Genomic DNA, 25,228 nt, shown 5'->3' on the forward strand with positions numbered 1-25,228 from the left:
TGCTCTGTTTGTGAACTGAACTCTTCACTCACCTGATGAAGGGGCAGCGCTCCAAACACTCATGCTGCCAAATAAACCTGTTGGACTTTAACCTGGTGTTGTGAGACTTCTTATTGTGCCCACCCCAATCCAAATCCGGCATCTCCACATCACTCTCTCAGGATGACAGCTTTTGTGCTCATATGACGCCATTCAATTAGTATCTTTGCTATTGCCTGTCAGCCAGTCCCTATCTATGGCTGGGGTTGTCCATGCCAAGGTAGTGCAATCCAAAACTGAACACTGAAGAGGCAGAGTTGCCTGAGGGCATCTGGAAGGACACCTGCAGTCTTTCGCAGTGAAAGTCAGCAGCCTTCCATCAGTCATGGTACAGCCACTGGGTATGTAACACTGAGCAGGAGCATTAGGACAGACAAGGGCACCAGCACGGTAGGCATTAAGGGAAAGTACAAAAGTGAAAATCTCAATTTTGTATGTGGAAAAGTCTTTTTTTTAGGCAGCTGAGGTGTAAAATAACTGTTGAAATTTTTCACCAGGCGTGCCAAAGTTGCCGCCTGCCAGGAAAGTTAGATGTGGCTCATGTTCACATGGCAATTCCCCCCATCGCCAAACCCTAGCCCAGTCTCCAGAGAACTGCCACAATTTAAGAGCCTGCGTGAGCAGTAGTGTGATACCCCTGAGACAGGCACTGCATATGACATTGAAATCCTCATACAACAAGCCCTCAGTTTCATTAATTGGAAAAATGTTCACTGAGTGAATGATCAGCTTTTGTGGGTCTTGCAAAGGCAAAGATTCTGGACAGTTAATGATTAATGGTAACTTAAGCGCCTCTTCCTTCTATTGCGTGGCCAAGCAAAATGCCAAGCTGCCCTGCAGCCTCATGGCCAGGCTGGGGAATGGCACCTTTCCAGGCATTGTGCCCTTCAGAGATCACCTCCCCCCACCCCCACCTCAGCAAGATATTCACCCCCCCCCCCCCCCCTCTGCATTTCCTCTCCCCCTGCCAACAATCAGCAACATTAATGTAAAGGGAAAATCCTCAAATCATACATTACTTCTAGCTAGTAAATTAATTTTATTGTTTGCCAATGAGTTAGTGTGGATCCCTATGTACACTGTTAATGTCTGTAAGCCTTTTGTTATTTATAGATGAGCATGCACCATCTGGAGTGACAGCATGCACTGCACAGTGCCTAATAAAAGCACCACTTTAGCAAACATCAAGACAGATATTCTGGCACCTGCATCTACGCAGTATAGCCATCACACCTCATGTGCACTCATCTAATGCAGTGGAATACCTTTGCCAGTGTGGGAATGGTAACTGTGGAGATTGGTGCAGGATTCCTGGTGTGATAGGTCCCAGTTATGATTGCCACTAGTGTGATGTCACTCCGGAGGGCGGGAACAGTTGACGTTCCCAGAAGTTACAGCATTAATGTGGTTTTGAATATTTAAATATAGTTAACTGAATGGAAATCAGGTTCTCGCCATCATTGTGAGGTCGCCGGCAGGGGGCGAGGGAAGATCTCTGAGAGCTCACTGTCGCAAATCCCATTCTGCCTCTCCTGCAAGAGATTCCGGCCATAACAGGGTTTACATCTGCACCGAGTAGGGCTAGAATATCGCCCCCTTAAAGTATCATAGAATCCCTACAGTGCAGAAGAGGCCATTTGGCCCATCGAGTCTGCCCCGACAATAATCCCACCCAGGCCCTATTCCTGCAATCCCATGTATTTATCATTCTAATCCACTGACACTAAGGATCAATTTAGCATGGTCAATCAACCTAACCTACACATCTTTGGAATGTGGGAGGAAACTGGAGCACCCAGAGGAAACCCATGCAGACACAGGGAGAATGTGCAAACTCCACACAGACAATGGCCCGTGGCTGGAATTGAACCCGGGTCCCTGGTGCTGTGAGACAGCAGTGCAAACCATTGTGCCACCATGCCGTCCCCACTGTACACTGAAGTAATTCTATATCCACGGAATGAAGACTTCTGGGGGGCCAGTGCGGCAGGTGAGAGGTGTGGTAGGGGGATCTGGTACAGACAGGACTAAGGTGGTCCTGAGTACAATATTTCCCACACAGTGATGTAAAAAGGCTCAGGGCCTGGGACAGTCCAGAGATGGCAGAAATGTACAAAGATCTAGGATGGAGTCAGCTCCATACCTGTACCCTCTACTGTAAATAGTTAAGAGTTGTTAATAAAGACTTGCTGTTAATATACTCAGGACTACAAAGACTACAAACTGCAAAGTCTACAAAGACTACATGGTGTCTAAAGCAGGATTCTCAGCACTATATTTGGCTGACATGTCTGCCAGAGCTGAACAGCTGGAAGAATGTGTGAATTGCAAGAGATGGGTGTGAGACTGGCATCCTGCTATGTGTATGTGAATGAGATGGAGCACCTGAATGTTTGATATAAGTCCTGAGTGCTGATGGGTGAGTGATGGGGTCATGGTGCATTCGGCAGTGTGAGAGATTAGTGATGAAGTGATGTATTCACTGTGATGTATTCACTGGCCTTGACTCTGTGTGAGATCATGGATTTTTTTTCCAGCAATGCAGCCAGATCCTCAGGGCCAGACCCCAGTAATCGACCTCCCTGGCCACCTGCTTCCATTCCTTTGCAGGCCGTGCCTGAGAACATTCTGACTCCCCCTGTGGAAAAATGGCATCTCTCCTTCTTTCAACATCCATCATCAGGACCTCCAGAGTCACATCTGAAAACCTGGGAGTTCTCTCTCTGGCTTTCATTTGCCATCCTTGACCTTCCCCCAAAGCCTGCTTGAGATTTATCAAGCAGATCCTGTGCCATAAATGCAGCTCCCCTTTAAGAAGCGCAGTCTGCCTTTAAGCAGTGTAGACTAGCTGTAGGCTGTGCTAGCTATGCACAGTTTAGTTCCCTTCTGATCCTGCAGCATATTTTGCATTGGGTTAAGACCATAAGACGCAGGAGCAAAATCAGGCCATTCAGCCCATCGAGTCTGTTCCACCATTCAATGAGATCATGACTGATCTGATATGATAATCTTCAACTTCACTTTCTTGCTTTATCCCCATAACCTTTGATTCCCTTACTGATTAAAAATCTGTCCACCTCAGCCTTGAACATACTTAACGGCCCAACCTCTACAACTCTCTGAGGTAAAGAATTCCTCAGATTCATTAAAGTTTATTTATTAGTCACAAGTAGGCCTACATTAATGCTGCAATGAAGTTACTATGAAAATCCCCTCGTCGTCACACTCCAGCACCTGTTCAGGTATGCTGAGGGAGAATTTAGCATGGCCAATGTACCTAACCAGCATGTCTTTCGGACTGTAGGAGGAAACTGGAGCACCCAGACGAAACACACGCAGACACGGGGAGAACGTGCAGACTCCGCACAGACAGTGACCCAAGCCGGGAATTGAACCTGGTACCTGGCGCTGCTGAGACAGTAGTGATAACCACTGTGTCACCGTGCCATTACCCTCTGAGGGAAGAAAGCCCTCCTCATCTCTGTCTTAAATGGGCTACCCTTTACTCTAAGATTATGCCCTCTGGTCCTAGTCTCTCCCACAAGGGAGCGGCATGCTCCAATCATGTAGCTGAATAGGCAGACAAAGTTTGTATGCTGCCTGCCTCAACTCAACCGGGTGCGGGGTAATCACATATCGTCGTCCTTGTGCCAAAAACGGGCCTAATCCAATTCCTTTCCTCATTATGTTTGCATTCATCAAATTAGAATTAGTAGTATTTTTGCACCTACTTACCGCATATCTGCTCTCACCAGCTGCTGTTCTCACCATGTAACACGGAAATAAGACAAATTAATCTCGTAACTGGGCATAAGCGTTTGGATTATTTCAGAGACATTTTATTTTGGACTCCACAGCCAAATCCCTTGATATTCAGATTATCTGATTATTAAAATCTACAAAAAAATAAGTTCTTGTCCATCAGAATCTGTCTATCGAGTTTTCCTGGTACTTCGGAAAAGGTAGGCAAATGAACAGATGGCTATCAAAGTTTACCAGGAAAGCTGGAATAATGTAAGTGCTTCCAATCAATTATTTTAATAAGATGTCAACATGAATGCCAGATTGGAAATTCTGCCCTATTCTTACACTCATTTTTTTTGTCAATAAATTAGAAAGTAGTAAAATCATTGCATTCATCCTCAGAGATACCAAATCAGAATGGTAGTTTACCCGAGCTCTGTATACCATGATAGCAATTATCCCCAATGCTATATTCACAGCTACTATTCCAGGGAGGCAGTCATCCGCACAGCTACTATACTAGGACAGTGGTCACTGCTAATATGTGAGTGCAGCAATCACCCTGCAGCTCCTGTACCAGTTCAGTAGTTACCCCGACAGCTCCTCTGTGATCCTCAAAAATAATCTGGACCACTGCCACGCTGGGCAGCACCACGTAACCACCACCCCCCACCCTACCGCCCCACAACCTCCTCAGTCACACGGACTTAATTTGCTGTCAGCCGGTTATTTCCCTTCTGCCTGGTCTGATACCAGCCTGAATCCATCAGACCATTTGTTTCCTATAGCAAGCAGCTTTAATTTGAATGTGGTCCAGCTTGCAAAATTGTTCACTGCCTGAACGGGCAAGTAGCCTGTGCAAAAGATAACATTTATCCCAACGTGTGGGAAGTTACGATTTTCACCACGTCCATCCAAGGAAGAATCATCCACTTTGTGTTTCACTCAGTTTGGGATGTGGGTGTCGCTGGCTAGGCCAACATTTATCGTCCATCCCTAACTGCCAGCAATGTCCCACGTTTGTCCCATAGGCTATGATTTGAAACTGCTCCCCTGTGTTTGTGAGCAGGCCGCCTGACGGAAAATGGTGGAGTTCTTCTTTAAATATGCAGACTGAGCTCCAATGACGTTACTTTGGTCCCGACTGCTATTTTAACTGCAGGACTGAGAGGGAAGCAGTTGTGGTTTTCCCACTGCAGCAAGCTAACAGGCCTATGAACAACCAGCAGCAGAGAAGCCTGAGGCTTTTTGGTTTTTCTTGCGGATGCCGGCTGCTACTTTGTCTGTTTTGGGAGGACTCACACTGCTGACACCGGATAGTTAAGATCAGTCTTGAGACTCTCCACATGTATCAAATTGAGATACAAAGGTTATCTCTCGTGCATCCACCCTCACCTATTTTTTAGCATTTGTTTTCATAAATTAAATTAAAATCTTCCATTCATCCAAACACTGCGATACGCCAATAGAAACAAATCCCTTTACTTCCTCACTACGTAGGTGTAATTGTGTGAAAAGATAGCCTAGTGTGAGAAAAATCACACACTCATTCAAATTAAATCAACAGAAAGTTGGCAAGATTCAATTTTCATCCCTGATCTTTTGCCAGCTACAAGCAGCCACACACCACCATACCACGCTGAAGAATAAACAGAGCCAGAACCCAGTTGAGTACATTGAAGAGGGGCAACACAGACCTGTCACCTCTCAGCCCAACCGTACAGCAATCTTTCGCCGGAGAAATGTAACAGACATTGACCTCAACTTTATGATGGCAATAATGGCGAAGCTGTTAGCATTCGACATCATTTCTCCACTGATACCGACAGCTCCTTCTGGAGTCTGTATGGCGAGCAGCTAAACGCACAGATCCAGAAGCTGCTGTCAGTGGCTTTTTTTTGCCAGATATGCATGCTTGAGGTTCCTCCAGAGTGCAATCAATGAGAAATTTCATGAATTGATGAGAACTTCCACTCTAACACCGGGATTTCCTGCCCCATTTCATGTCAGGCGCATCTGGCGATGGGACTGGAAAATATTGTGAGGTGGTCACAACCCCTCCTCCCCACCCCCATCAGTGGTTGGCCGCACTTCCTGACATTCAATGTTGGGAACCTCATTATTATAATTTATATAATTATCAAGACCATACATCAGAATCACCATCAGACCACCATCAAAAAATCCGTCCATGATGGCATGCTGTCAGAATGGCACCAAAAGCTACAAAGATAATGGCTGGCATTCTCCCGCTCACACACTGTGGGAGTGGGCTGGTAGGTGGGAAGGGTGAGGGGCTTAATATTGAGTAGCATGGCGAGGCCCAGTGTTCATCGCCTACTAGCCTCTGCTGCATTTTACCAGTGGCGAGTTAGGTGTTCATGGCCTGCCCCCCTTGGGTCTCCTCCCGTCATCACTGCTATTTTACAAGTACCAGGTGTGCCCAGGCCACATGGAAAGACTGTGAGGTTATACTCTGGCTATAGGTTCAGAGGAGTTGTGTGTGTGGGTATGTATGTGTTGGGCAGTGGGGTGGGGAGATGGTTCCTCCTGTTCAGGCATATTATGCCCAACAGAGGAGTACCCCCCCCAAAGGAAAAGACAATCCATTCTTGATCGCTTGCCCCATCCTCTGAATTGCCATTGTTCACCTTTGGCCTCACCAGGGCCCACCTGACTAGCCCTGATGAGGCTGTTCCACTTACCCTCCAGTCCAGAGATATCTCAGCAGGAACTGACTGCAATTCCAGGAGTGGCCACCTCTCCAGGTGGCACTGCTGAGACCGAGGTGCTACCAACCTCTGATTAGTTGGCAGCTCTTGGAGGCAGGGCATCCTCCCACTTAGTGAACTACCTGACACCAGTAAAGCCTGGTCATGGCTTCCCAGCCCGGTGGAGATGTGCCTGTTCCCTACTCTTCAGCAGTAGGCAGTGCCACTGTCTTCATGTAAAATCCAGCCCAACAATCTGAAGAGTACATGTGGACACTGCAAACACTGCTGTGGAAGTCACATTGAAATTTAATTGTCACAAATTATAACCTTAGAGCGGTCAGTTCGTTTTCATCTGGTGGTAAACCCTTTTTAATCAATCCGAGTTGCAGCACACATGATAAGCAAGTAGAATTCTTTTTAAAAGCCATCCATTGATTGATCTATAAATTGAAACATATTTCCATTGCTTGCTGCTTCCGTTTGTTGGTGTTTTGCAAAGCTTTCATCAATGTTGCAATGTAAAACTAAAATAAGATTGGGATTTAAATCATCTGGATTTATATAATCTGCACGTAACTAGATTGGGATAATTCAAGGTCACTGCAGCTTGTGGTTTCACTGTGTTGCTTCCCTCACTCGATTAACTGTTTCCTTTATTGTTTGGTGAAGCTGTGCTTCAACCAAAACCTTCCCTAGTTCAGAACATAGAAGTAGGAAAGTCAAGAAGAAGCAAAATGAAACATCGATACATTTAGATCGTCACATAAACAAGTAATATACCATGTGGACTGGTAATGAACAGAGGTTGTATTAGAAGTATGTCAGAGGTAAGAATAAGTGGCCAGTGCAGGTAGTGCAGATATTTGTACATGTTAAAGAAATGTCATGAAACCTAAAAACATTGTTAAATATCAAACCTAAACTTCACACAGCTTTAAAAACAGATGCAGAAAGTGGAACCTCATGCCAGACCTTCCTGAGTCAGCAAGTTGTGATGGTAACTCACAAAAGAGAATTGAAATTGATTTTTAAAATTGCAGGCCTGGGGATTGGGACTAATTAGACTGCTCTTTTTAAGAACTGGCACAGGCACGATGGCCCAAATGGCCTTCTCCTCTGCTAGAGGACTCTAAGTTTGGGTGGCATGGTGGCACAGTTGCTAACACTTTTGCCTCACAGCGCTAGGGACCCGGGTTTGATTCCTGGCTTGGGTCACTGTCTGTGCGGAGTCTGCACATTCTCCCTGTGTCTGCGTGGGTTTCCTCCGGGTGCTCTGGTTTCCTCCCACAGCCTGAAAGACGCGCTGGTTAGGTGCATTGGCCATGTTAAATTCTCCCTCAATGTACCCGAACAGGTGCCAGAGTATGGCGACTAGGGGATATTGACAGTAACTTCATTGCAGTGTTAATGTAAGCTTACTTGTGACATTAATAAATAAACTTAAAACTCAGTTTATTTTTTGGATATTAATGCAGTCAGGTTAGAAATGCCCGTTGTGCAAGGGAAGGGCAAGTTGTAAATTTTGGGTGGTTGAACGAAGAAGTCCATGTTCCCCCACATGTTGTGGAGATTTAAAACTACAGTGTGTGTCTTTTGACTTAAATCCCTGCCTAGTGGCTTCCAATCAGGAGTGAGGAGGACTCCAGAGTGGGCTGCAAAAGCAGGTAAATCCAATGCTTGCCACTGAAGTACAGGAGGTGTTTCTGAACTATCGGAGTATATTCCTGGCAATGGGATTTAATCCTTAATGACTTTGTTTGTAGGGTAAATTGTAGGGAGCAGCTTGGTAATGGGTGGGGTTGGTGCTCAGGGTAAAGCTTTCCTGGCCAGCACTATTGTGAAGTGTTTTCTCTGAAGTTGTCGGCATCTTCTCTCAGCTGGGTTTTCTGAGGTCTGAGAAATCTGGTTGGCCACAATTTAAGCAGGTTAAATCCGTGGGTGCAATCCTTATTAAAATATCAAAATTGCCAACCCACCTCCTGGAAGTGGTGTAGTGCCCACTTCTGTCCCATTTTCTTAAGCATGGAAATGGTTTGTTTGAAGGCATTTTGAAGTTGATACCAATTAAACATGTTCACATTTGACTTGACCCCAAGACATCCAATTTCGGGTGTTAATATTTACACCTACGATCCAATGAGAACATGTGAAAGAGGAATGTATTGCAACAGTCCCATAACCTTAGTTGCCTCAAGTTCAATTAGTTCCCCAGTACTGAGCCCTGTTCATCATATTTATTAAACAGGATTTTAAAAACTGATAAGTGAAATAATTATGCCTGAAGAAATAATTAACACATGTACGAACTTCGACAAATCCCCTCATTCTGTTAAAGATATACCTCGAAAAATGAAGGCTGACGGTATTCAAGGACAGCATCATCTGTCAGGTACCTGAGTCTGACAGATATTTAATTTTTACTCCATTCTTAAAGTTACAAAGCCAATGTGCGGAGAGGGCCTGGTGAGCTCTTAATCCATCTAGGGCAGCGCAGTGGCACAGTGGTTAGCACTGCTGCCTCACAGCGCCAGGGACCCGGGTTCAATTCCCGGCTTGGGTCACTGTCTGAGTGGAGTCTGCACATTCTTCCCAAGTCTGCATGGGTTTCCTCCAGGTGCTCCAGTTTCCCCCCACACTCCAAAGATGTGTGTGTTAGGTGGATTGGCCATGTTAAATTGCCCCTTAGTGTCAGGAGGACGAGCAGGGTAAGTATGTGGGGTTATGGGGATAGGGCCTGGGTGGGATTGTGGTCGGTGCAGACTCGATGGGTTGAATGGCCTCCTTCTGCACCTAGGGTTTCTATGATTCTATGATCTCCTTGCTTGCTCCAAAAAACAATTCAAATTCATTCCAATTCATGGTCCCCGTAAGAAAACATACAAGATCCAAGACGACACTCCAGCTTACCCAAAAGGCCAAGAGGTGCACCCCTGCGGGGTAACCAGGGTTTCACCCTTGCCGGATAATCAGGGTTTCAGCCCTGCCGGGTAAGACATCTGTCTGACAGATTTTAGCTGCGGAGATTTATTTGATCATCTGCTCACACAAATTCGGTGAAAAGGAACAGCTGGGGGCGAGTGATGATCATACAGGATGAAGGCCATCTGTCTTCACCAAGGGTAAAGGCTGTAGGTAATACAGTAATACAGTGTCGCAAGGGTTGGGCTGGTCGAGATGGAGATCCCTCCAAGCTCATCTTGTCCCTGAGACCACTCTCCTTTTCCTTTGGCCCTATTCTCACCAAACCGAAGACCACCCAACTTCCCCGTCCAGTCCCCACATGAGCTGATATTATAAATGGTTCTGTCTCTTCAGGAACTTGTCCCACTCTCCTTTAAACCTCCTTTAAACTTCCACTCCTTGAAAAAAAAACCCTTGACCCCACCGCCCTTGCAAATTAGTATCCCATCCCCAACCTCCCCTTTCTCTGCAAAGCATGGGCAATTTAAAGGAAAACTTAATAATTAACTGAAGGGGAACTAGAGGGTAGGGCCAGTAAGACTCAGATGAAGAGTAGGCAGGGGTGTGGTTGCTAAACAGAGAGGGTCTGGTGGAATGAAGTGCATTTGTTTCAATGTGAGAAGTGTCACAGGTAAGGCAGATGAACTTAGAGCTTGGATTAGAGCTAGGAACTATGATGTTGTTGCCATTACAGAGACTTGGTTAAGGGAAGGGCAGGATTGACAGCTTAACGTTCCAGGATACAGAAGTTTCAGGTGGGATAGAGGGGGATGTAAAAGGGGTGGGGGAGTTGCACTACTGGTTAAGGAGAATATCACAGCTCTACTCCGGGAGGACACCTCGGAGGGTTCATACAGCGAGACAATATGGGTAGAGCTCAGGAATAGGAAGGGTGTAGTTACAATGTTGGGGATTTAGTATAGGCCTTCCAGCCAGCGGGAGGAAGAGGAACAGATATGTAGGCAGATTTTGGCAAGGTGTAAAAGTAGCAGGGTTGTTGTGGTGGGAGATTTTAGTTTCCCCTATATTGACTGGGACTCACTTAGTGCTAGGGGTGTGAATGGGGGAGAGTTTGTAAGAAGTATCCAGTATTCTTGATAGATGTAGATAGTCCAACTAGGGAAGGGGCCATACTGGACTGGTATTGGGGAATGAGCCTGGCCAGGTGGTCAATGTTTCAGTCGGGGAGCAGTTCGGGAAAAGTGACCACAATTCAATAAGCTTTAAGGTACTGATGGATAGAGATAAGTGTGTCCTCAAGTGAAAGATGCTAAATTGGGGGAAGGCTAATTACAAAATATTAGGCAGGAACTGAAGAATGTTGATTGGGGGCAGATATTTGAGGGCAAATCAACATCTGGCATGTGGGAGGCTTTCAAGTGTAAGTTGATAGGGATTCTGGACTGGCACATTCCTGTAAGGATGAAGGATAAGTATGGCAAGTTTAGGGAACCTTGGATAACAAGATTTATTGTGAGTTTAGTCAAAGAGAAAAAGGAAGCATTTGTCAAGGCTGGGAGGCTGGGAATACACAAAGCAAGTGTGGAATAAAGGAAACTGGAAATAAATTTAAGCAAGACGTGAGGGCTAAAAGGGATCACGAAAAGTCATTGGCCAGCAGGATTAAGAAAAATCCCAAGGCTTTTTATACGTATATAAAGAGCAAGACAGTAGCCAGGGATAGGGTTGGCCCACTCAAGGACAGGGGAGGGAATCTATGCATGGAGCCAGAGGAAATTATTGGAGAGGAATCTTCGAGACAGGATTTACTCCCACTTGGAAATAAGTGGATGTATTAACGAGAGGCAACATGTTTTGTGAAGGGGAGGTCGTTTCTCACTAACTTGATGGAATTTTGAGGAAGAGACAAGGATGATTGATGAAGGTAGGGCAGTAGATGTTGTCTACATGGACTTCAGTAAGGCCTTTGACAAGGTCCTTCATGGCAGCCTGGTACAGAAGGTGAAGTCACACAGGATCAGAGGTGAGCTGGCAAGATGGATACAGAACTGGCTTGGTCATAGAAACAAAGAGCAGCAGTGGAAGGGTGCGTTTCTGACTGGAGGGCTGTGACAAGTGGCGTTCCTCAGGGATCAGTGTTGGGACCTTTGCTGTTTGTAATATATATAAATGATTTGGAGGAAAATGTAACTGGTTTGATTAGTACGTTTGCGGATGACACAAAGGTTGGTGGAATTGCGGATAGCGATGAGGACCGTCAGAGGATACAGTAGGATATAGATCAGTTGGAGACTTGGGCAGAGAGATGGCAGATGGAGTTTAATCCGGACAAATCTGAGGTCATGCATTTGGAAGGCCTAATACAGATGGGAAATATACAGTAAGTGGCAGAACCCTAAAAAGTATTGATAGGCAGAGGGATCTGGGTGCACAGGTACACAGGTCACTGAAAATGGCAACGCAGGTGGAGAAGGTAGTCAAGGCGGCATACGGCATGCTTGCCTTTATCGGCCAGGGCATTGAGTTTAAAAATTGGCAAGTCATGTTGCAGCTTTATAGAACCTTAGTTTGGCCGCATTTGGAATATAGTGTTCAATTCTGGTCACCACACTACCAGAAGGATGTGGAGACTTTGAAGAGGTTACAGAAAAGATTTACCAGGATGTTGCCTGGTATAGAGGGCATTAGCTATGAGGAGGGATTGGAAAAACTTGGTTTTTCTCTCATTGGAACGATGGAGGTTGAGGGGCGACCTGATAGAAGTCTACAAGATTATGAGAGGCATGGTCAAAGTGGATAGTCAGAAGCTTTTTCCCAGGGTGGAAGAGTCAATTACTAGGGGGCATAGATTTAAGGTGCGAGGGGCAAGGTTTAAGGGAGATGTACAAGGCACGTCTTTTAACACAGAGGGTGGTAGGTGCCTGGAACTCGCTGCCGGGAGAGGTAATGGAAGCAGATATGATAGTGACTTTTTTCAGAGGCGTTTTGACAAATACATCAATAGGATGGGAATAGAGGGATATGGTCCCGGGAAGTGTAGGGGGTTTTAGTTCAGTCGGGCAGCATGGTTGGTGCAGGCTTGGAGGGCCAAAGGGCCTGTTGCTGTGCTGTAATTTTCTTTGCTCTTTGTTCTAAGTACATCAGGAGGAAAGTATTAGGAAGATATGAAGAGATAAAGGATATGGATGAGATAAAGGAAGGTGATAAGAGGCTTGTGTGGATTATAAGGACTGGTATAGGCAGAAAGGCCTGTTCCTGCGCTGTAAAATTCTAATTATATGCAACTGTTCAGTGGTTTGAATAATGAGAGTAGTTAGAGGTTGTCCTGCACTCACTGCATCATCCTAATTAGTTTCACCATTTCTGTACAGATACAGGAGATTCTATGAGGAATGATCAAGGCAAAACATACACTTAATACAAGCATACACTCTTTCATTTATCTTTTGTAGTGTTTCCTGTTAGTACATGCTATAAATGGACAATTTTGATGTAATAGTCCAGTCTATTGGGATTAATGGACAAATTTTAATTAATAAAAGGCTTTGATTCCTTAAAAGTAAATGTTTGGTCTGCTGCAAATGTATTATTTTGCAGAGTCCCAGCACGAGGTCAGGGGTTGGTCAGATTCATCTCAATTTCCTCAGAATTGAATTCAATGGCAAACTGCAGTAATTGTGAAATTTTCTCAGCCTCGGAGGGCTGGGGATGTGAAAAATGTGTCAGGTCTTGGATCTGTTCCCACCTTCTCAAGCATTCCCCGGAGATGGAAGTACATCAGCAATGGCGACACCTTGGGCGACAGTGGGCAGGGAGCAGGTAAGCCAATTAGTGAGACAACTCATGAGTGTCCTGCATTTCGGCCAACATGACGTGGGCCACCTATTGTGGTCACTTCCCAGTGAGTAAGGGTTAACTGCACAGTGGTTGTTGGAGGCTACATTACATATGATTGAGATTTAACTGATACTGACAGTAAATAGCAAGGCTGCTGTTTTCCCATCTAAATAAACCTGTTGGACTTTAACATAGTGTTGTGAGACTTCTTACTGTGTTCACCCCAGTCCAACGCCGGCATCTCCACATCATGTTTTCCCATCTCACAGCCTTGCCATTGACTGTGTCCCTTTATTCTCCATGAAACAGTTCACAGTGATTCTTAATTCTTTTTCCCTTTTCCAGCTGAATAACTTCTAATTCCCGAATTGACTTTCACAGTATGAGTTACCCTGGAGATCCTTCACTCCAGCCAAAGCTAGGCAAATCCTCCAGCTTCTTTTAAAATGTTACAATCTTGACCTCTTTAGTCCAAACACAAGCTCCCACATGCATTTTTCATGGTGAACAATAGAGACTTGCTGTCTCTCTCTCTCTCTTACTTTCAGGTTCCTGCAGATTAACCTGTCTGTGAGATTCAGGGATATCTTCAGGAAGACATGCAACCTAATCCTACAATAGCTTCCAATGGACTCTTCCCCTTTCAAAACTCATCTCCATGGTACTTGTCGCAATGGTGAGAAAAATAGATAAGTATTTTAATTTGAAAAAATAAATATAAAAGCATGTGATGTATATCACACGGGCCTTGTATCTCGATTGAAATGCTGATCAGGTAATCCCTGGTCCCAACCCCCTTCCACCCATACCCACCCCCGCAACTCCATTATATCTTGGAATTAAATAGACAGTTTAAAGTGTAACCATTTGCAAAACCTTATGGGCAGGATTTTCTGGCCGCACTTGCCCCAAGATTGGGAAGTCCCACCCGAGGTCAGTGGAACTTGCATGCATCGTGTCTCGCTTGTTACAATTTCCGTGGCAAGCGGGACAGGAAAATTCCACCCTGTATTCCTCACATCTCCCTGGGACTTGGAGTGTAAAGATCTATCCAACATCAAAATAGCTACCCTGATCATTATTTACAGGTGTGAATATCGGACATGTTCTTCCTGTTAAAGCAACACATTCCCCATCACTTTTAATAGTTAGCAACCAAGCACCCCAAGCTTGTTGAGAGCAGAATTTTGCATGTGTCATATGACCCCCCTTCATTCCTCCATCTTACCCAAAATTAATGGCATAATCCCCAACCAATACAATCTCAAACATTTGCAACAGTGCCTCCTGTAGGTTCAGACCAGAGCGTTCACTGCGGATGAGAGTGGAGTGAGGACCAGGAAATGATCCCAACACTCCAGAGAATTCCACCTTGTATTTTTAATGTTAAGTATACATTTATTTATTAGTGTCACAAGTAGGCTTATATTAACACTGCAATGAAGTTACTGTGAAAATCCCCGAGTCGCCACACTCTGGCACCTGTTCAGGTATACTGAGAGAGAATTTAAAATGGCCAATGCGCCTATCAAGCAGGTCTTTCAGACCTTGGGAGGAAATCAGAGCATCCGGAGGAAACCCACACAGACATGCAGACTCTGCACAGACAGTGACCCAAGCTGAAAATCAAACCCGGGTCCCTGGCACTGTGAGGCAGCAGTGCTAACCACTGTGCCACCGTGATGCCTAATTACGTACGTTGCCTCTTAAACTGTGGATCTGTAGCATTTGAGTGTCATGCACAATGAATTGCTTTTATATTTATTCTTCGCATTAAAATACTTATCTGTTTTTCTCACCATTGCAACATCTAATGCAAGTAAGCACCATGGGTCATCCCTTTTGTAAGTCTATAGCTGTCTCAGACAGAGAAATGAAATCAAGATGAGTCTTCCCCTCAGTTTCCATCCCCTTTAATGATAGTGTTCTGTTAGGAGAATCATTTGTTGTGACACTACTTCTGCCACACAGCTTTTATTTCCTAAAAACATCAACAACCTTAAATTTCCAAAAAATGAACAACGCAATAAATAAGTTGTAGGCCCCACAACCTCTAATCTGAATCTGGGCTGTCGTACCTAGGGGGGGCGTGCCCCAAAGATTGGATTGCACATCAATTGCCCAGGAAGTTCAAACATCCATTGGGCAATTTCCCTACACTGGGAAACATCTGATAGTCCAATTCCAATCGCAGCCAGCACAGTGGCATAGTGGTTAGCACTGCTGCCTCACAGCACCAAGGACCCGGGTTTGATTCCGGCTTCAGTTGACAGTCTGTGTGGAGTTTGTACGCTCTCCCCATGTCTGCGTGGATTACCTCCAGGTGCTCCGGTTACCTCCCACATCCCAAAGATGTGTAGCTTCGATTAACCGTGGTAAATGCACAGAGTTAAAGGGACAGGGTGGAGGGGCTGGGCCTGGGTAAGATGCTCTTTTGAAGAGTTGGTGCAGATTTGATGGGCCAAATGATCTCCTTCCCTGTAGGGATTCTATGGTTCTTCAGATGGTTCTGACTATCTTACAGGAATAGTTACTCAGGAAACGTTAGAAGAATTGAAACCACTTCTACCTCCTGGGTAACTATAGACCATAAGACATAGGAGCGGAAGTAAGGCCATTCGGCCCATCGAGTCCACTCCACCATTCAATCATGGTTGATTTCAACTCCATTTACCCGCTCTCTCCCCATAGCCCTTATAGTACTGTTCTGCCCGACCCCCAGCTCTCCCACTGGATGCCGACCACCACCCCCACTCCCCAACTATCTGCCCCACCCCAACTACCCACCAGATCCCCCATAGGACCCCCCAACTACTCTCCCACCTTCTGCCCACCTACCCAGCATGCCACTGACTACCCTCCTGGCTCCCCAATTATCCCCATTCCCCCTGTCTCTACTCCAACCCCCAACACTAGACCTCCCCACCATCTAACTATACCCCCAATCATCTGCCACTCCCCCGCCTACCCCCGGATCCCCAACTTATCCTCCCAACCACCCGACTACCCTCCTCACCCCAACTACCCCCATCACTGGGCCAACTCATCTCCTGGCCTTTACTACCCTGCTGATGTCTGATCTTACCATACTTTAAATGAACTATAAGAATCCTATCTGAAAAAAAATCAAACAATTGCAGAGAGCAGCATGTAAAGAAATGTCCCTGAACAGCTGTGGGTCTGTAATTTCTGCAATTATTCCAAGTATCTGCCAGGAAAGTCTGCAGCTGACCCTGAGTGACTCTCTGGGTTAAGCGGGTTCTGTACTTTGCATTAAATTGTACAGTGCATATCTTCCATCTGCTCACCCAGTGCTGAGCCTAAATGATTCCTCTGTTGAGGAAGGGGCATTTATAGCTGATTTTGTTCCTTTACCACTACCATTACTACACAAAAGGGAGGGGTGGAAGGTTTAGGGGGGATTTGAGGAAAAACGTTTTTACCCAGAGGGTGGCGACGGTCTGGAATGTGCTGCCTGGGAGGGTGGTGGATGTCTCACTTCCTTTAACAAGTACCTGGATGCGTACTTGGCACGCCATAACATTCAAGGCTATGGGCCAACTGCTGGCAAGTGGGATTAGATGGGCAGGTCAAGACCTTTCATGCATCGGTACAGACTCCATGTGCCAAAGGGCCTCTTCAGCACTGTAGTATTCTATGATTCTGTGATTACCACTTCCTTTGCCTTTTGATCCATGAAATCTTTGTCATTCAATCTCTTCCACACTCTGACCTATCCTCCTCCCTTTCACAACAGCATAAAACCCACCACACTCTCAGTAGAGAAAATGCTGGAAAATCTCAGCAGGTCTGGCAGCATCTGTAAGGAGAGAAAAGAGCTGACGTTTCGAGTCCAGACAACCAGGGTTACAGATGCTGCCAGACCTGCTGAGATTTTCCAGCATTTTCTCTTTTGGTTTCAGATTCCAGCATCCGCAATAATTTGTTTTTATCCACCACACTCTCAGCTCTCTTCAGTTCTGAAGTAGAGGCATATTGGACTCAAAAAGTTAACTCTGTTTCTCTCTCCACAGATGCTGTCAGACTTGCTGAATTTTTCCAGCACTTTGTTTTTATTTCATATTGCCAACATACGCAGTATTTTACTTGTATAACAGCTGATCTTTGGGTGTCAGTGTGACACCTTCACTGGGTTTTCAGCACTGCCTCCTAACATGTTCAGTCACTGCATGAGTAGGCAAGCTTGAAAAAGAGGCACTGGATGAAATGTTGTTCACAACTGACTAGCAGGAAATGGAGGAAGCAGGGGAGGAAGGAGACAGATCCAAGCAGCTCCGTGCATAAGCAAGTGTTTGTTATCCTGCTCAGTTGTCTTCAGGTGTAAGTTGATGCAATGCAAACCATTAGCTTCACCCTTAGCATCTGCCACACTCAGTATTTGTAGCCACGTGAGAAGTACATTAAAGACTCCATACATGGTGCCCAGGGGGCAGTGTAAGTATTGCAAAAATTAGAAACCTTATTGCCATTTTGTTTGCTATTTCAGGGCTATGGGGGATGGGGAGGGGGGTGGAGTAAAGGTACGGCTATAACTACTAGGAACAACGGGAAAACTATTAGATTAACATGAGTGCTGATAATGTATTACTTGCAGAGCTTCTTACGTGCAAGTTATCATAGATTGATAAAAGTTATGAATAGATGTCAGTTCTGCGAAGTATCTCTTTGTGATCGGACTTTAGGCCACTATTCCTGCCATATTGCCTCGTCATGTGAACCTGTAGTGGCACTGGCTTCTGGAGCTACATGCTCATCATACTGTGATGGGCAATATCATATAGTATGCAGCAAACAGTTAGGATAGACTTGCCATTCAACAGCACCAGGGCAGTGTAAGTAATGGCGTGATTGGTTCAGTGCCCAATAGTGTGTTCCCGAAACTGAGTAGTTCTAAGCACCTCACTGCTTCCCCACAATACTTCTTGAATGTTACTTTTTTCACTTAGCTATTTGCTGCTTTAAATAAAAATGGAACATTGCAAAAAAATGATTGCGCAAAACTTTGGCTCTCGGGAACAAAACATCTTTGCAAAAAGTTCAATATTTCAGAAATGCACCCAGTCAAAAAAAACATTTTGACTCTGCCTGATTGCCTTAAAATTTTCTAAGTGCTTTGCTGAAACATCTTTACTAATAGCTTCGAACATTTTCCCTATGACAGATATTCAGCTAACAGGCCTGTAGTTTCCTGTTTGCTGCCTCTCTCCCTTTTTGAATAAAGGAGTTACATTTGTTACTTTCCATAAGATCATACGATATAGGAGCAGAATTAGGCCATTCGGCCCATCGAGTCTGCTGTGCTATTCAGTCATGGCTGATATGATTCTCATCCCCATTCTACTGCCTTCTCCCTGTAACCCTTGATCCCCTTATTGATCAAGAACCTATCTATCTCTGTCTTAAAGACGTTCAATGATCTGGCCTCCACAGTCCTCTGTGGCAATGAGATCCACCGATTCACCACCTTTGGCTGAAGAAACTCCTTCTCATCTCAGTTTTAAAGGAGTGTTCCTTCACTCTGAGGTTGTGCCCTCCAGTTCTAGTCTCTTCCACTGGTGGAAACATCCTCTCCATGTCCACTCTATCTAGGCCTCTCTATAAATTTCAATTAGATATCTCCTCATCCATCTAAACTCCCGAGTATAGGCCCAGACTCCTCAACTGCTCCTCATATGGCAAACCCTTCATTTCCAATCCAATGCAACTTTCTCTGAATCTAGGGAACTTTGGAAAATTAAAAGCAATGCATCAGTGACCTCACTAGCCACTTTTTTCAAGGTCATAGGATGAAGCCTATTGGGACTTGGGGATTTGACAGCCCACAGCTCCAACAATTTGCTCAGCAGCAATTACCCGGCGATTGTAATTTTCCTGAGTTCCTCCCTCCCTTCCATTTCCTGACTTACAGCTACTTCTGTGATGTTACTGTACCCTCTTTAGTGAAGACCAATGCAAAATAGCTGTTCAATTAATCCACTATCTCCTTATTGTCCATTATGAATTCCTCACTTTCTATGGGACCAGTACTCATTCAGTTACCTCTTTTTGTACTTAAACATCTACAGAAACTCTTACTGTCAAGCAAAGTAAAAGCAAGGTAAGGTTCTTATTCTTATATCTTTCCTAAGTATACAAGGGCAGAGCTGGCAGTCAGGGCAGTGATATGCTCCTCCTGCCAGTTGTGGGAGATCAAGGAGTTTTCTAGCTCTCTGATGACTATAGAACATAGAACAGTACAGCACAGAACAGGCCCGAGCTTTATCTGAAACCAAGATCAAGCTATCCCACTCCCTATCATCCTGGTGTGCTCCATGTGCCTATCCAATAACCGCTTAAATGTTCCCAAAGTCTCCCACTCCACTACCACTGCAGGCAGTTCATTCCACATCCCAACCACTCTCTGAGTAAAGAACCTACCTCGGACATCCTTCCTATATCTCCCACCATGAACCCTATAGTTATGCCCCCTTGTAATAGCTCCATCCACCCGAGGAAATAGTCTTTGAACGTTCACTCTATCTATCTCCTTCATCATTTTATAAACCTCTATTAAGGGGCGGCACGGTAGCACAGAGGTTAGCACTGCTGCTTCACAGCTCCAGGGACCTGGGTTCGATTCCCAGCTTGGGTCACTGTCTGTGTGGAGTTTGCACATTCTCCTCGTGTCTGCGTGGGTTTCTTCCAGGTGCTCCAGTTTCCTCCCACAGTCCAAAGATGTGTGGGTTAGGTTCATTGGCCATGCTAAAAAAAATTGCCCCTTAGTGTCCTGGGATGCGGAGATTAGAGGGATTAGCAGGTAGGATATGGGGATAGGGCCTGGGTGGGATTGTGGTCGGTGCATACTCGATGGGCCGAATGGCCTCCTTCTGTACTGTAGGGTTTCTATGATTCTATGAAGTCTCCCCTCAACCTCCTCCGCTCCAGAGAGAACAGCCCTAGCTCCCTCAACCTTTCCTCATAAGACCTACCCTCCAAACCAGGCAGCATCCTGGTAAATCTCCTCTGCACTCTTTCCAGCGCTTCCACATCCTTCTTATAGTGAGGTGACCAGAACTGCACACAATATTCCAAATGTGGTCTTACCAAGGGCCTGTACAGTTGCAGCATAACCCCACCGCTCTTGAACTCCAACCCCCTGTTAATAAAAGCGAACACATTATAGGCCTTCTTCACAGCTCTATCCACTTGAGTGGCAACCTTCAGAGATCTGTGGATATGGACCCCAAGATCTCTCTGTTCCTCCACAGTCGTCAGAACCCTACCTTTGACCCTGTAGTCCACATTTAAATTTGTCCTATCAAAATGAATCACCTCACATTTATCAGGGTTAAACTCCATCTGCCATTTTTCAGCCCAGCTTTGCATCCGATCTATGTCTCTTTGCAGTCTACAACAGCCCTCCACCTCATCCACTACTCCACCAATCTTGGTGTCATCAGCAAATTTACTGATCCACCCTTCAGCCCCCTCCTCGAGGTCATTAATAAAAATCACAAAGAGCAGAGGACCAAGCACTGATCCCTGTGGCACTCCGCTAGTAACCTGCCTCCAGTCCGAAAATTTTCCATCCACCACCACCTTCTGTCTTCGATCAGATAGCCAGTTACCTATCCAATCGACCAACTTTCTCTCTATCCCACACCTCCTTACTTTCATCATAAGCCGACCATGGGGGACCTTATCAAACGCCTTACTAAAATCCATGTATATGACATCAACTGCCCTACCTTCATCAACACACTTAGTTACCTCCTCAAAAAATTCAATCAAATTTGTGAGGCGCGACTTGCCCTTCACGAATCTGTGCTGACTATCCCGGATTAATCCGTATCTTTCTAAATGGTCGTAAATCCCATCCCTAAGGACCTTTTCCATCAACTTACCAACCACCGAAGTAAGACTAACCGGCCTATAATTACCAGGGTCATTTCTATTCCCTTTCTTAAACAGAGGAACAACATTCGCCACTCTCCAGTCCTCTGGCACCATCCCCGTGGACAGTGAGGACCCAAAGATCAAAGCCAAAGGCTCTGCAATCTCATCCCTTGCCTCCCAAAGAATCCTAGGATATATTTCATCAGGCCCAGGGGACTTATCGACCTTCAGTTTATTCAAAACTGCTAGTACATCCTCCCTCCGAACATCGATTTCCTCCAGCCTATTAGCCTGTAACACCTTCTCTTCCTCAAAAACATGGCCCCTCTCTTTGGTGAACACTGAAGGAAAGTATTCATTCATCACCTCTCCTATCTCTACTGACTCCATACACAAGTTCCCACTGCTGTCCTTGACCGGCCCTAACCTCACCCTGGTCATTCTTTTATTCCTCACATAAGAGTAAAAAGCCTTGGGTTTTCCTTGATCCGACCCGCCAAGGACTTCTCATGCCCCCTCCTAGCTCTCCTAAGCCCCTTTTTCAGCTCATTCCTTGCTAACTTGTAACCCTCAGTTGAGCCATCTGAACCTTGTTTCCTCACCCCTACATAAGCTTCCCTCTTCCTTTTTGCAAGACATTCCACCTCTTTTGTGAACCATGGTTCCCTCAGTCGGCCATTTCCTCCCTGTCTGACAGGGACATACCTATCAAGGACAGACAGTCTTTGTTCCTTGAAAAAGTTCCACTTTTCATTAGGGCCTTTCCCTGACAGTTTCTGTTCCCATCTTATGCCCCTTAATTCTTGCCTAATCGCATCATAATTACCTCTCCTGCAATTATAAACCTTGCCCTGCCGTATGGCCCGATCCCTCTCCATTGCAATAACAAAAGACACCGAATTGTGGTCACTATCTCCAAAGTGCTCTCCCACAACCAAATCTAACAGTTGGCCCGGTTCATTTCCCAGTACCAAATCCAATGTGGCCCCACTTCTTGTCGGCCTATCCAGATATTGTGTCAGGAAACCCTCCTGCACACACTGCACAAAAACTGCCCCATCCGAACTATTTGACCTACAAAGGTTCCAATCAATATTTGGAAAGTTGAAGTCCCCTATGACAACGACCCTGCGACCCCCACACCTATCCATAATCTGCTTAGCAATTTCTTCCTCCGCATCTCTATTACTATTTGGGGGCCTATAGTAAACTCCTAACAACGTGACCGCTCCTTTCCTATTTCTAACTTCAGCCCATATTACCTCAGTGTGCAGATCCCCCTCGAAGTGCCTTTCCGCAGCCGTTAAACTATCCTTGATTAACAATGCTACTCCTCCACCTCTTTTACCAGCTTCCCCACACTTACTGAAACATCTATACCCCGGAACGTCCAACAACCATTCCTGTCCTTGTTCTACTCATGTCTCCGTAATGGCCACAACATCGTAGTCCCAAGTACCAATCCAAGCCCCAAGTTCATCTACCTTGTTCTGAATGCTCCTTGCATTGAAGTAGACACACTTCAACCCACCTTCCTGTCGACTGGCACCCACCCTTGACCTTGATACCTTCCCCAATACCTCACTCCCCTCAACACTGACTTCTGGACTACAACTCCTTTTCCTACCCCCCTGACAAATTAGTTTAAACCCCCCTGAAGAGCCGTAGAAAATTTCCCTCCCAGGATATTGGTGCCCCTCTGGTTCAGGTGCACCCCGTCCTGTTTGTACACGTCCCACCTTCCCCAGAATGTGTTCCAATTATCCACGTAGCTGAAACCCTCCCTCCTACACCATCCCTGCAACCACATGTTTAACTGCACTCTCTCCCTGATCCTCAACTCGCTATCACGTGGCACTGGCAACGTTCCAGAGATGACCACATGTTTTGTCTTGGCTCTCAGCTTCCAGCCCAGCTCCCGAAATTCCTGTTCTAAATCCCCGTCCCTTCTCTTACCTATGTCGTTGGTACCAATGTGTACCACAACTTGTGACTGTTCCCCCTGCCCCTTAAGAATCCGGAAAACACGGTCCAAGACGTCACAGACCCTGGCATCCAGTAGGCAACATACCATCCGTGAGTCTCTTTTGCTGCCACAGAACCTCCTATCTATCCCTCTAACTAACGAGTCCCCAATAACTATTGCCCTCCCACTCTCCCCCTTACCCTCCCGAGCCACAGGGACGGACTCAGTGCTGGAGATCCGCTCACTGCGGCTCACCACTGGTATGTCATCCCCCTCAACTGGATCCAAAGCGGAATACTTGTTGCTAAAGGGAACGACCACAGGGGATCCCTGCACTGACTGCTTCCTCCCAGCCCCTCTTACTGTCACCCATCTATTTTCCTTTCCTGGAGTAACTATATCCATGAAGTTTCTGTCTATGGCCACCTATGGCCAACTATGTCTGCGGGAAGTGTGACCAGCTGCAGCTCCACCCAGACCACATGGTTTGGTTGGAGCAGTAGCTGGACACACTGCGGAGTATACAGGGGACAGAGAATGTGATAGATACTAGCTTCAGGGAGGTGGTCATACCACAGGTCCAGACAGGTAGATGGGTAACTGCCAGGAGAGGCAGGCAGATAGGGCAGGAGTCTGCTGTGGCTATTCCCCTCTCAAATAGGTATATCATTTGGGATACTGTTGGGGAGAATAGCCTCTGAAAGGAAAATACCCACAGCAGCCAGGCCTGTGGCAGCACAACTGCTTCTGCTGTAGAGCAGGATCAAGCTAAATCCAAGCGAGTGATAGTAGTAGGAGACTTGATAGTCAGGGGCACAGACAGCGTTCCTGTGGCCGTGAATGAGACTCTAGGATGGTGTGTTACCTCCCTGGTGCCAGGGTCCTGGATGTCTCTAAGCGGGTACAGGGCATCCTGAAACGGGAGGGTAAATAGACAGATGTCATTGTCCACATTGGCACTAATGACATAGGCAGGAAGAAGGAAGAGGTTCCTGCGAAGACAATTCAGGGAGTTAGGTAAGGAGCTGAAAAGCAGGACCTGTAGGATAGCAATCTCAGGATTATTCCCTGTGCCACCTGCTAGTGAGGCTTGGAACAGGGGAATTGTACAGTTGAACACTTGGCTAAACAGCTGGTGTAGGAGGGAGGGCTTTAGAAATAGACCATAGAAACCCTACAGTACAGAAAGAGGCCATTCGGCCCATCGAGTCTACACCGACCACAATCCCACCCAGGCCCTACTCCCATATCCCCACATATTTTACCTGCTAATCCCTCTAATCTACGCATCCCAGGACACTAAGGGGAAATTTTTTTTAGCATGGCCAATCAACCTAACCCGCACATCTTTGGACTGTGGGAGGAAACTGGAGCACCCGGAGGAAACCCACGCAGACACGAGGAGAATGTGCAAATTCCACACAGACAGTGACCCAAGCCGGGAATCGAACCCAGGTCCCTGGAGCTGTGAAGCAGCAGTGCTAACCACTGTGCTACCGTGCCACCCCCTATAGATATATAGGATCCCCCTATAGATGTATAGGATCCCCTATAGATATATAGGCTTTAGATATATGGATCACTGGGATGTCTTCTGGGGAAGGTGGGTCTCGTACAAGAAGGACAGGTTGCACCTGAACTGGAGGGGCACCCCAATATCCTGGGCAGGAGGTTAGTTAGTGCTGTTTGGGATGGTTTAAACAAGTGTGGCAGGGGGATGGGAACCAGAACAGCAGGCCAGTAAGTTTCAGCTTGTGTGTAAAGGCTGGCTTGGCAGCCATTAAGGCAGATGGGCAATGTAAAACTAATTGCTAATTTAAATTGGCTTCCTGATTGTGGGTGGGCATGCTTCTGTATCATGTGCATGCCCAGCGACTGAAATATCACATGAGGGTGCGATGATGTTGGGACATGTGCCCAACATCTTCTGTATGATTTTACGCACTTCCGGTTTGGACTTTATATGTAAAATTCTGGCCCTGGACAACATCCAGGCTTGGGCTGATAAGAGGCATGAGATATTTGCAAAAGTACCAGACAATGACCATCTCCAACAACCGAGTGTCTAACCATCTCCACTTGACATTCAGTGGCATTAGCATTGCTAACT

Source organism: Mustelus asterias, chromosome 1 (genome assembly GCF_964213995.1).
Source record: "Mustelus asterias chromosome 1, sMusAst1.hap1.1, whole genome shotgun sequence".
In the NCBI taxonomy this organism is placed as follows: Eukaryota; Metazoa; Chordata; class Chondrichthyes; order Carcharhiniformes; family Triakidae; genus Mustelus; species Mustelus asterias.